Source organism: Euprymna scolopes, chromosome 32 (genome assembly GCF_053919585.1).
Source record: "Euprymna scolopes isolate OS-2025 chromosome 32, ASM5391958v1, whole genome shotgun sequence".
Classification (NCBI taxonomy): Eukaryota; Metazoa; Mollusca; class Cephalopoda; order Sepiida; family Sepiolidae; genus Euprymna; species Euprymna scolopes.
The window spans coordinates 92,959,055-92,974,054 of record NC_136513.1 but is presented as its reverse complement, the minus strand read 5'-3'; the positions used below and the strand labels follow the sequence as shown (position 1 = coordinate 92,974,054).

Here is a 15,000-nt window from a genome sequence, read left to right as displayed (position 1 = left end):
ATTATTTACCTACATACTCAAATTTATTATTTACCTACATACCCAAATTTATTATTTACCTACATACCCAAATTTATTATTTACCTACATACCCAAATTTATTATTTACCTACATACCCAAATTTATTATTTACCTACATACCCAAATTTATTATTTACCTACATACCCAAATTTATTATATACCTACATACTCAAATTTATTATTTACCTACATACCCAAATTTATTATTTACCTACATACCCAAATTTATTATTTACCTACATACTCAAATTTATTATTTACCTACATACTCAAATTTATTATTTACCTACATACTCAAATTTATTATTTACCTACATACTCAAATTTATTATTTACCTACATACTCAAATTTATTATTTACCTACATACCCAAATTTATTATTTACCTACATACTCAAATTTATTATTTACCTACATACTCAAATTTATAATTTACCTACATACCCAAATTTATTATTTACCTACATACTCAAATTTATTATTTACCTACATACTCAAATTTATTATTTACCTACAGACCCAAATTTATTATTTACCTACATCCCGAAATTTATTATTTACCTACATACTCAAATTTATTATTTACCTACATACTCAAATTTATTATTTACCTACATACCCAAATTTATTATTTACCTACATACTCAAATTTATTATTTACCTACATACCCAAATTTATTATTTACCTACATACCCAAATTTATTATTTACCTATATACTCAAATTTATTATATACCTACATACTCAAATTTATTATTTACCTACATACTCAAATTTATTATTTACCTACATACCCAAATTTATTATTTACCTACATACTCAAATTTATTATTTACCTACATACCCAAATTTATTATTTACCTACATACCCAAATTTATTATTTACCTACATACCCAAATTTATTATTTACCTACATACCCAAATTTATTATTTACCTACATACCCAAATTTATTATTTACCTACATACCCAAATTTATTATTTACCTACATACCCAAATTTATTATATACCTACATACTCAAATTTATTATTTACCTACATACCCAAATTTATTATTTACCTACATACCCAAATTTATTATTTACCTACATACTCAAATTTATTATTTACCTACATACTCAAATTTATTATTTACCTACATACCCAAATTTATTATTTACCTACATACTCAAATTATTATTTACCTACATACTCAAATTTATTATTTACCTACATACTCAAATTTATTATTTACCTACATACTCAAATTTATTATTTACCTACATACTCAAATTTATTATTTACCTACATCCCGAAATTTATTATTTACCTACATACTCAAATTTATTATTTACCTACATCCCGAAATTTATTATTTACCTACATACTCAAATTTATTATTTACCTACATCCCGAAATTTATTATTTACCTACATACTCAAATTTATTATTTACCTACATACTCAAATTTATTATTTACCTACATCCCGAAATTTATTATTTACCTACATACTCAAATTTATTATTTACCTACATACTCAAATTTATTATTTACCTACATACCCAAATTTATTATTTACCTACATACTCAAATTTATTATTTACCTACATACCCAAATTTATTATTTACCTACATACTCAAATTTATTATTTACCTACATACTCAAATTTATTATTTACCTACATACTCAAATTTATTATTTACCTACATACTCAAATTTATTATTTACCTACATACCCAAATTTATTATTTACCTACATACTCAAATTTATTATTTACCTACCTACTCAAATTTATTATTTACCTACATACCCAAATTTATTATTTACCTACATACTCAAATTATTATTTACCTACATACTCAAATTTATTATTTACCTACATACCCAAATTTATTATTTACCTACATACTCAAATTATTATTTACCTACATACTCAAATTTATTATTTACCTACATACCCAAATTTATAATTTACCTACATACCCAAATTTATTATTTACCTACATACTCAAATTTATAATTTACCTACATACCCAAATTTATTATTTACCTACATACCCAAATTTATTATTTACCTACATACCCAAATTTATTATTTACCTACATCCCGAAATTTATTATTTACCTACATACTCAAATTTATTATTTACCTACATACTCAAATTTATTATTTACCTACATACCCAAATTTATTATTTACCTACATACTCAAATTTATTATTTACCTACATACCCAAATTTATTATTTACCTACATACCCAAATTTATTATTTACCTACATACCCAAATTTATTATTTACCTACATACTCAAATTTATTATTTACCTACATACTCAAATTTATTATTTACCTACATACCCAAATTTATTATTTACCTACATACTCAAATTTATTATTTACCTACATACTCAAATTTATTATTTACCTACATACCCAAATTCATTATTTACCTACATACCCAAATTTATTATTTACCTACATACCCAAATTTATTATTTACCTACATACCCAAATTTATTATTTACCTACATACCCAAATTTATTATTTACCTACATACCCAAATTTATTATTTACCTACATACTCAAATTTATTATTTACCTACATACCCAAATTTATTATTTACCTACATACCCAAATTTATTATTTACCTACATACCCAAATTTATTATTTACCTACATACCCAAATTTATTATTTACCTACATACTCAAATTTATTATTTACCTACATACCCAAATTTATTATTTACCTACATACCCAAATTTATTATTTACCTACATACTCAAATTTATTATTTACCTACATACTCAAATTTATTATTTACCTACATACCCAAATTTATTATTTACCTACATACCCAAATTTATTATTTACCTACATACCCAAATTTATTATTTACCTACATACTCAAATTTATTATTTACCTACATACTCAAATTTATTATTTACCTACATACTCAAATTTATTATTTACCTACATACCCAAATTTATTATTTACCTACATACCCAAATTTATTATTTACCTACATACTCAAATTTATTATTTACCTACATACTCAAATTTATTATTTACCTACATACCCAAATTTATTATTTACCTACATACCCAAATTTATTATTTACCTACATACCCAAATTTATTATTTACCTACATACTCAAATTTATTATTTACCTACATACCCAAATTTATTATTTACCTACATACTCAAATTTATTATTTACCTACATACCCAAATTTATTATTTACCTACATACCCAAATTTATTATTTACCTACATACTCAAATTTATTATTTACCTACATACTCAAATTTATTATTTACCTACATACCCAAATTTATTATTTACCTACATACCCAAATTTATTATTTACCTACATACTCAAATTTATTATTTACCTACATACTCAAATTTATTATTTACCTACATACCCAAATTTATTATTTACCTACATACTCAAATTTATTATTTACCTACATACCCAAATTTATTATTTACCTACATACCCAAATTTATTATTTACCTACATACCCAAATTTATTATTTACCTACATACTCAAATTTATTATTTACCTACATACCCAAATTTATTATTTACCTACGTACCAAAATCAACAGATTTTATGTGAAGAAAATTTACAAAGATGAAAGTCTCTTCAAGATACGAAATTCGCAAGGCTAGAACCTATGCCAAATTATTGAGATGGCAGGCTTTATCTTCTACCTTTTGGAAGGAATTAATTCATTGCTAATATCCTGAGGTGCAGCTATCGAGGAACGCTGAGGGGCTGCGTGGGCATTTTATGCAGACCAAAGTACACTTTTACTGAGGACCAAACCCCACTTTATTAGATATAAGTAAAGAAAAAGAATTTTGTTGTCCTAAAAAAAAAGGATCTCCAAGGTTATAATAATCGGGTCAGTCTCACATTGGTTGGATAAATGTTTGGCGAGGATGAGTTTCTTTTCCGATTAAAATCCTCCCTCGAAAGCAAAAGGCTGATAAATTTGACCGCATTAATTTGGATTATACGAGCAGCAGCTGAATGAAAATGAATTAAACGCTTTTACGTTGAGAAATGCTGACGTTTGTTGTTTTAAGTTTATTCGAAAACGAAAAGCAAAGTGAGCATTATTCGAAAAAGTTTTATACTATGAATTATATAGAGTAATTTTGAGAGTATGTCAGGCCAGCGTCGGTGGTGTAACGGTTAGCATGGTTGCCTTCCAAGCAATCGATCCGGGTTCGACTCCCGGCCGACGCACGTCACTTTTTAATTTTTATTTGTTTTAATGCATATAAAACATTAGTGTAGTAACATTAACCTTCGGACCAAGATCACAGTGTAGTATCTGTTTTGATGCTGTGCTTAACCTTTTCTGTCCTCGGTCAGTAAATTATTAGTTATTTTTTATAAGCACTTCAAAAGGTTATGGTAGTACAGTTTATTTTGTTAATGTTAGTTTTTTTTTAGTTTTTATTTGGATAGCTTTGAGTATTTCAAGTTTACGTGTATTATTATATTGTATTAAAAATTTTAGTGTTAACAACTGGGAGATTTCTAAACTGGGACAACGGAACAGAATGCTGGTTTGGCAGGTGTTTGACAATGTTGTGGTATATATATATATATATATATATATATATATATATATATATATATATATATATATATATATATGAAGCTGGATGTGTGTGTGTGTGTGTGTGTGTGTGTGTGTGTGTGTGTGTGTGGTCACGAAAAGGCTCCTCTATGGTTAAATATTAAAAAAAAACTGATTACATATAATGATAGAAGATGTATCGAGACACAGGAATGGGTATGTTTGATGTGGCAGAACGGTGGTTCATTAAAATTGTGGGGTCTGCGTTCGCGCCTGGTCAACAAAGTATGGAAATGAAAAATTTAAAAATTAAAAAGAAAACGTTTACAAGTGTTTTTGATATAAATGTACATGAGCATGCTTTGATAAGTATATTTTAACTTAAATAGGGATGGTATGATAAAATTGGAATGGTACTTTGATAATTATGTTTCAGTTTGAAGAAATATGGTATAATAAAATTATGGGGTGTTCGTTCGCGCTTGACCTCCATAGAATGGAAATATGTGAAAAAAGTTTAACAAGTTTTTTTTTTTTTTAATATAGATCCACAGAATAGTGTGATAAGTGTTTCAGTGTGAACAGGTATGGTATGATAAATTATGGGGTTTATCTATTTTATTTTTACTTTCATCATATTTTGCTTTGGTTTTGATACCCCCAAATTCAACCCAAATTTACAATCCTTCCTTTTCATAACCTATCATACTTTCATAAATCAGAGTCCATTTTCTGTTGGTTGTTTTTTAACCCAGTCAACGACGAGTACTTTTGCTAGTGTATATATATATGTATATATATATATATGTGTGTGTGTGTGTGTGTGTGTGTGTGTATGCATATATCTCTCTCTATATATATAGTCTTTTTATTATACAAACATTAATGGTTACATATATAAATTTATAAATTTCGATTCTTTTTTGGTCTGATGAAGTGATGCCACTGAATTTGGACTCCACTAAAACATATATGCACATATGTAACCAGTAATATCTATATAATAATTAAACTATATACCAGCTCTGCCCTGTATTGAGCACTCTTTAATAATCATGCGAGCTTCATTGTATTTTTATCTACGAAACCAATCGATACAACTGGTTATATATATACGCGTACGTAGATTACTGTTTTTAAAAATAATAGATAAATAATACGTCCAAATAAAAAATGGACGACTTTCTAAAAACAAACACCGGATCTAGAAGGTGGAATCGTTTACCTTAATATCGTTTAAAAAGTCAACAATAAAAACAGCGTAAATAGATAAACGATAAAAACTAAACAGTAAATCGTCTATGCGTAATGGGTTAAGATGCTGGACTGAAATACATAAGGTCCGGGGTTCGAATCCTACCAACAGTCAAGCTACGCTATGGAGGTATAGGGCCCTGAAACACGCGTGTATGTAGATTACTGTAAATATATATATATATATATATATATATATATATATATGTACTTCTACTTTTTTGTAGAAAAAGAAATCCCATACAGTGCTCTATTATTAGGGAAAAATCTTTCTCGAAATAAGAGCAATATATTTTTTTGTATAATATATACAGGAATTTACATTTATATCGGTAGTCGGTACCGACGGTTTCAAGCCTGGTAGTTGAGGACTGCTCTTAATGTCCGCCTCAGGCTCTCTTCAGCCGACTCTCATCCTGAGAGATGAGAGTCGGCTGAAGAGAGCCTGAGGCGGACTCTCATCATGAGAGATGAGAGTCGGCTGAAGAGAGCCTGAGGCGGACATTAAGAGCAGTCCTCAACTACCGGGTTTGAAACCGTCGGTATCGACTACCGATATAAATGTAAATTCCTGTATATATTATACAAAAAAAAATAATATATATATATATATATATATATATATATATATATATATATATGTATGTATATTTGCTCCAAGTAAAATTTAAGATCCAGAGAATCTTTACAGTGTTTATATAGTAATGTTCAAACAAATAGATCTATAAATTAATCTGTTTATACAAACATTTGGCTATAGATTATGCGAAGTTTAACCGAAGCTTTTTTAAACTTGGGATGAAACTACTTTATATGAATATGTAAAAAGCAGACGTTTATATTTCTATCAGCCTGGGGATACCGTGTTTTTACGCACACGCACGCACACGCACGCACGCGCGCGCACGCACACACACATACACATATATATACATGTACACGAATATTTTTATCTCTTCTCTTCTTCTCTATCTATCTATAAAAATAAAATGAACTCATTTTTCCCCTCCAACTTTGACCTTAATAGGATTAAAAATCATGACATTACATGCAAATCTAATGCATACAGGCTGTAGCACATTATCTGAGGTTTGCTATAGACCTATTACCTCTACAGTTCCTCGACAATGGTACATTCCTATATTTTTTTTTCGGTGACAGTCCACTGCCAAAATCGCTTAGATTCAATAGAAGTTGCAACATCTTTTCTCTCTAATTGATCCCTCCTTTCTCCTCTCCCCATTTACACCGCAGCGGATGCGTTCACGAGGAAATACACCGGTTTAGAATCGTACAAGGTTACTTATGCCGTTTCCTTTTTTTTTTTTATCTTTTTCCCCTGATTTATGCTTTCTGCTTTTTTTTCATATTAAAATAGAAAAAAAAAAAAAAAAAAAAAAAAAAAACGCGAAAACGCGATTACTATTATTGTTTTCTTTTTGCTTTTTTTCATAGGTATAACGATACAAAGATTGATTAGGACCTTCGTAACTCAATAAAAATCTGATTCGTATAATTAAATAATTGTAAGTAATTATTGTAATTATTCTGCAACTTCATAAAACTATATTTTTTAAGTTCAAATTACTACATAAGATAAATTCTGGCTCAAATCAAAGTGTTATATCTCTATTATATTAACACACGCCACACTCTCAAAACAATTCTATTATCACAACGCATTCAAGAGCACACAAGCCACGCCTCCAAACTATTATCACAACGTATACAAGAACACACAAGCCACGCCCCCAAAACAATATCATTATCACAGCGTATTCAAGAAAACACAAGCCACGCCTCTTAAAATAAACATATTAACAGTGTATGCAAAAACACTAAAGCCCCCCCCCCTAAATAAACCTTATAAAACAGCGTCTTTAAGAAGACACAGGCCACAGGCCCCAAAACAATTCTATTATTACAGCGTATTAAAGAATGCAAAAACCACGCCCCCAAAACAATCCTATTATCACAGCGTATTAAAAAAACACGCAAGATACGCCCCAAAACAATCCTATTATTACAACGTATTTAAAAAACACACACAAGCCACTCTTTCCAAAACAATCACATTAATAGTATATGCAAAAACACTGAAGCCATGCCCCCAAGACAATCCTATTAAAACAGCGTACTTAAGAACACACAAGCCACGCCCCAGAGAACATTTTAATTAACACAACGTACGGATGAACACACAAACCACTCCTCCAAAATAAATTTATAAAAAAAAAAAAAATACATTTGCCGGACAAACCGGCTCCAAACCAAATATTTATAAATACAAAAGGCAAAAATTGAGATGATGTAATACTGCTGCGCTTATATTATTATACAACAATCGTTTCTCATCCTTATGAATAATTATAGCGCAAAAAGTAAAAAATCACCCTTTCGAACTAATCGTAAAGCAGTTAAGGATCAGAATTTCAATTGCCAATATTTGGATCCAAGGGAAAACAGTCTGATAACGCGATAGTACGCTCAGCTTCACTGCCCTTTTAGGAACAGGAAAAACCAATACATTGGCATACGCATGCACACAATGACAAAGGCCACACATGCACAATGCCCAGTCACATACTGTCACCCATTTGCGCATAAATACATACATACATGCATACAAACATACATGATGATTGCAACGTCTTGTCAGACGAGTGCCACTCCCTTAGACACTTAAAGTCTATGAGCCCAAAAATGATTCCATCGCCACAGGACCATTTTTATAGACAAATGCCTGATGGAGTATCTATACACAGATGATGTTACATAGTCTTAGCTTTGTACGACAGCTAAATCTCTCTCTCGGTTCAAAATGTTGAGATCCAGCAACAAGCAAGAGCAAGATAGCCAGCAACAAGTTAAACTGCAGACCAGCTTAATGCGGGTACTGGTCTCTCGCTTTATGGTTTTTTTAAATCAGAGATTTGCTTCTCCTAGAAAGGTTGCCTTCACCACGGCTTACAGAAGCCCTCTCCACCCCAACACACACATACATACATACATACATACAAACACACACGGTGCTAGTTGGCCTTTGACCCCGAAAAAGGGTTCATTCGCTCTTTGGAAGGTCTTGTTTTTAATCCTTCAGTGAGACTAGCCACCCTCCTCACCAAACAAGTTTGGTGGGGGAACCAGTTTAGTCGCCGATGACCCGACCATGAGGCAGGTAGTACTGGGTTACAATACATACATACACACATACATACGTACATACATACATACCTACATACAAACATACATAAACATACATACATACATACATACATACCTTTAAACCGACAGGTGAGATTTATGTTATAGATAACCAGCCGAAAGTTTACATCGATACCAAAACCAACAAAAATTCATAGAGATAAAAGACCTTTGAAGATACGAAATTCGCAAAGCTAGAACAACCACCTTGAACGGATTTATCGATTCAGTTAGTAGTTTTTGTTTACAATGGAGTCGCGACTTATTAAGGCCCAAAGGCCACTTGAGCATAAGGGTTAATGAATGTAAAGTGGCCGTGTAGCAGTCGTTAATGGTGTAAGTTGGGTAGAATTTGATTATTTAAGGGGACAGTTCAACAAAATTTGTTTTCATTAAACTTGAAAGCTAACATATTGTAGTCGGTCAGGAAGCAACTCAGCGGAACAGTGTTCCCCAAGTGGGAAGCTCTATGAAATAAGCTTTGTTCTTTGAATCTACGTTTAGATTTAGGCACAGATAGAGAGTGGGGGAAATTGTTGTTTGCGGTTGTAGCTAGTCGAGTGTATTTTGTGAAAACCGGCAAGGCAGGACCATAGATCGAAGCTCAGACGAGCACTTGCCATGAAAATAACGAAAAAAGCTGAGACTGGTTGACAACATGGGAAAGAGATTGAAAGAAAGAGAAAAAGCGCATTGAACTCTATCAAGACAAGATTGAGCGCGCCGAGCAACTCCTGCCAAGATGTGACAACAGTACTCCATTTAAGGACGTATTTAAATCTTATTCAGATAGCGCATTGCTTCGGCAGTGAGATACAGAAGTGATGCACCTTTACGTGGCATCAAGCCTGTTAGTGGCTTCTGCGAGTAATCGATCCATCTCGACTAAAGACAAATCAAGAATTTGAAAAAAATAGCGATCATCTTTATCGCCGCACGCCGCACGCCGCATTGGTTGAAAGCTTGTTGAGATGGTAGGCTTTACCTTCTCTTTCTGAGAAGGGATTAGTGTATTGCTAATCTCCTGAGGCGCACTTACCGAGGAATGTCAACGAGGTTGTTCAGGCGTTTTTTTTGTTTTTGTTTTTTTTTTGTACAAGCTACGTAGGCCCAATTTCCACTTTTCTAAATAGAGCTAAAGAGAGGGAAAATTTCTGTTCTAAAAAAAAAAAAAAAAAAAGAAAAAGAAAAAGATCTATAAGACTATAATCGTCAGGTCGGTCTCAAAATGATTGGGTTAATCTTTGGCGCGGACGAGTTTCTTTTCCGACCAAAATCCGAAGCAAAAAAGCTGAGAAATTTGACCGCATTAATTTAGGTTATGCCGGCCGCGGTTTTACGCTGAGAATTGCTGACGTTTGTTGTCTTATGTTTATTCCAGAACAAAAAGCAACATCAGCATTCTTTAACACAGTCATTTGCTATGAATAATATAGAGAAATTTTCCCGTGCAAGTAGCCAGGCGTCGGTGGTGTAACGGTTAGCATGGTTGCCTTCCAAGCAATCGATCCGGGTTCGACTCCCGGCCGACGCATGACATTTTTTAATTTTTATTTTAATATTCGTATATATATATATATATATATATATATATATATATATATATATATAACGTTACGATAAGTTTTTTGTTCGACACATTAAGTCAGTAAGAAAATAATTTATAGATCGAAAAATTCAATAATTTCCCTTTTTTGTAAATCTTTTTACATCCAAGAGTGCCACAACCTTCAAACCCAACGCCTTACACACACACACACACACACACACACACACACATATATATATATATATATATATATATATATATATATATATATATATGTGTGTGTGTGTGTACACTGGTAGGCTGTGCGGTGTTGCGCTGTCGTAAAATAAGTTTAAATATTAATTTTAATTCATGCATATTTCGAATTTATTATTATCGAGCTAAAACTCTATTGATTATTATATTGTACCTAATATATAATCGTGTGGGTGTGGCAGCAGGACTCAGCACCGGGGCCCGCAAGTCCAAAGAGACGCAGGCTTGGCTTCAGAAAGAGGTGCTACGACTTTTTACCCTTCTTTCACTGCCCCCCCCCCGCACTGAACCCGCTGAACTACTTCGTTTGGTCATTCGTCGAGAACATCACCAACATGACCTCCCACAACCTCTTATCGCCGCCATCCGCCGAATATTCACCGGGCTCCCGGCGACGCGTGTGGAAAAGGCATGCTCCCAGTTCCGGACCCGTATTGAGACGGTGATTGAATCTGAATAGATGTCAGCTCTACTACATAATCAAGTTACCTGAATTGATTTTTTTTCAATAAAAGTTTTAAAGTGTTGATTTATTTTATGGCGACACTTTTAATCTTCCCCCCTGCTCTATAAAGTCATTTTGTATATCATATATTACCCAATATATAATAATGAGTTCAAAAGTTTAAAAGATGACTTGGTTGCCATCAACTAGAATCGAAACCAAAACACTTAGCACGGAAGACTTAGTCGTTAACGTTCGAGCTATTGATAGATGGATAAGAACACGTCCAAAATTATGTGACTTAAACGTGTAAATGTAGAAATGAGCCTTTCACTTATTGAGATAAGTATTATTTGTATTAATTTTTATGATACTCATGCAGAGAGTGACGTGCTGAAATAATAACGTTATTATTTAAAAAGCCATTCTTAAAATGGGGAGGGGGATGTTTTGTACCTATTCTGTACTTTAACCTTACAATTGAATAAAAAACATATCGTAAAACTTTAATTTGGAAATACGATTTAAAAAATAGCGCGGATGATTCTCTGCATTTTTTCCTTTTATTATTCTTAAAGAGTAAAACTTTTCTTATTCATGAAAAGAGTTAAGCCTACGTAAATAAATAAATAAATAAATGTTGTACACGTGACAAATTATCAATAAATGGTTTAGTTACTTTTTTTAAATTATTTATGAAAAGAGTTAACGTAAATAATCTTTATAAAAGTAAGTTCGAAAGTGCCGTAGTTGTACTCCCATGCATAATTTCTATACTTATAGGTGTTTGGAAATTTTTTTCACTGGATTATTATTGATTGGACACTAATTAAACAGATTATTAAAAAAAAAAAAATTTCAAAAATAAATCATTATTTCGACATTTGAAAGTGGTGCTCACTTTTTAGTTACAACGTTCTGATAAATCAGTCACCCATTTTGTAACCAATAAAAATGCGGTATATCAAAACCATCGAAAGTAAAAATAATATGAGTCTCTACTGCATTTGTAAGTCAGAAATATATTTGTTTCTCAAAGAAAAAAAATAGATTGAACATGACTTTTTTATTGTTTTTATGAAAATAAAGTTTCGAGTTTTAAAATTTTTTTTTACTTATTTAGTTAAAAGTCAGTTTGTGGGTGTTTTTTTTTTTAAATAATTTGTTTTTATGAAAGGTGAGGGTTTTTGTTTTTTTCAAAACTTTTGTTTTTTTTAAAAGATTTTTAAGTATTATAAATTTCACTAACATGCTGGAGAAATGTTGGTGCTAATGCAGAGAGTGATCCGCGCTATTTTTTAAATCGTATTTCCACGTTTAATTAAAGTTTTAGAATATTTTTTTTTATTCAATTGTAAGGTTAAAGTACAGAATAGGTACAAAACACCCTCCCCTCCCCATGTTAAGAATGGCTTTTAAAATAATAACATTATTATTTCAGCATGGATCACTCTCTGCATGAGTACCGAAATGTTTAATAATTTGGTATTTTTTTAGATTAGGTCCACCTCCACAATTTTCCTTTAAATGACGACATTTATAAGTTTTCGAGTATGGTGAATACGGAAATCACATTGAAATTTTGCGGAAATCAGTAGTTATCAAGATATAAAAGTTATATTATGCATTGTATTCTTTGGCGGCCATCTTTTTACGCGCGCACGCGCCATAAACAAATGCACGCGCGTAAAAAAGATGGCCGCCAAAGGTTACAATGCATAATACAACTTTTTATATCTTGATAACTACTTATTTCTGCGAAATTTCAATGCGATTTTCGTATTCAGCATAGTCAAAAACCATTACAAGTCGTCATTTAAAAGAAAATGTAGGAGGTGGACCTAATCTAAAAATTTACCAATAATTTTCCATCCCGTACGCCTCCCGATACATTGCTTCGTCAACATGCGACCATTTTATATCTCCCGAAGACACTTCCATATTTAGCCAAAAAAAAAAAAAAAAAATGGGTGACCGATTTATCAGAACGTGGTAACTAAAAAGTGAGTACCCCTTTCAAATGTTGAAATAATATTTTTTACATAATCTGGTTAGTGTCCAATCAATAATAATCCAGTGAAAAAATTTGAAAAAACCTATCAGTATAGAAATTCGCATGGGGGTGATGGTTGTATAACTCCGCCACGTAAGTAAATAAATAAAAAATGTTACGTGCACATGCGTTAGCCTTGACTAGGGGGGGGGGACTAAGGGAACGACCATTAAATAATTCTGCGGGTCGCCATGGAAATCAACGCCCAATGAGTACCAAAATGGTTTTCATGATCTGAAGAAATTTTTTCGAAAAGTGGGTGATCACTTTTCCATGTAAATTTAACTTAAAATGAGCACCCACTTTCTGGCCACCCGGAAAGGGGCATTTATTTTCGTGTTTATTGGCTTAAAGGTTTTTTGACAAAGCAGTTTGGTACGCGAGTGCATATTTAACAGTTTTCGTTTATGCTCACGCGTAGCATAAACAAAGGCTACGTCTGTGAAATGGAAAATAGTCCCATAGTTCAGGGGTTATTGCCATGCAAAAGAAATCAAACAAAAAAACTTTTTAGCCAAGAAACACACAGAAAAATAAAAAAAACATAGCATCCATTTTTTTTCTATCGAATTCATTTGCTGTTTTTATTGAAAACTATTTTCCCCCGGATTTTTGATATAATTTTCCATACGTCTCACGTTCGTATATAACAAAAGGTTTTTTGTAGATTTTGGTGTGCGAAAAACGAATCTGCAAACCGTTTCCGTCGCAAAAAAATAGTTTTTATGATATGAAGAAATTACTTTTTCGAAAAGTAGGCGATCACTTTTCCATGTAAATTTAACTTAAAATGAGCACCCACTTTCTAGCCACCTGAGAGAGGGGGGATTTTTCCCCATGTTTATTGGCTAAACAGCTTTCGTTTATGCTCACGCATAGCGTAAACGAAGGCTACGGCTGTGAAATGGAAAATAGTCCCAGAGTTCAGGGGTTATTACCAAACAAAAGAAATCAAACAAAAAAACTTTTTAGCCAAGAAACACACAGAAAAATGACCCTCTCTCAGGTGGCCAGAAAGTGGGTGCTCATTCTAAGTCAAATTTAGATTGAAAAGTGATCACCCACTTTTCGAAAAGGTAATTTCATGAATATCATGAAAACTTTCTTTTTGCTACGGAAACGGTTTGCAGATTCGTTTTTAGCACACCAAAATCTACAATAAAATATTTCGTTTTATACAAACGTGAAACGGGCTTTAAAGTAAAATAATACCGGATTTTTTGGAGCAGATTTGCCGTTTAGTTGTACAAATATCCTCAAACCAGGTAATCACGAAAAGGGACTTTTAAAAGTCGTCACCTGTATCGAGCAAAAGTTTAAAACCACCGAATATATGCCAGCCTACGTCATGATAACATATATTGAGTAAGTTCCTAACAGTATTTTGTATAGTTTTTTTAGTTTAAACTCATTTTCCCAAAATTTCCCCAAACTTAACGTGTTCGATACAATCTGCCGCCTTTTGTATTTTTCAGATATACCGATAAACATTGAATGTTTTTGAACCGATTATACATTACATAAAAACACTAAAATCTTATCCAGTTAGGTAGAACATTCACCTTTCTTGCCTTTGATAACATTTATTTGTTATAAATTTATTTTTTGACAACTTTTTTGTATCTGT

At 31.7% G+C, this 15,000-nt stretch overlaps 1 protein-coding gene and 2 non-coding genes across 4 annotated transcripts in view; 2 read left to right on the top strand and 1 right to left on the bottom strand.

Moving 5' to 3' along the window:
* The window catches only part of LOC145256500 (soluble guanylate cyclase 88E-like), a 957,444-nt gene that overhangs the window by 676,645 nt on the left and 265,799 nt on the right, over positions 1–15,000 (bottom strand). The gene's annotated exons all lie outside the window — the stretch shown is intronic.
* Positions 4,202–4,273, top strand: Trnag-ucc (transfer RNA glycine (anticodon UCC)). The gene has a single exon. It is a non-coding gene; the product is annotated as a tRNA-Gly (tRNA).
* Positions 10,534–10,605, top strand: Trnag-ucc (transfer RNA glycine (anticodon UCC)). The gene has a single exon. It is a non-coding gene; the product is annotated as a tRNA-Gly (tRNA).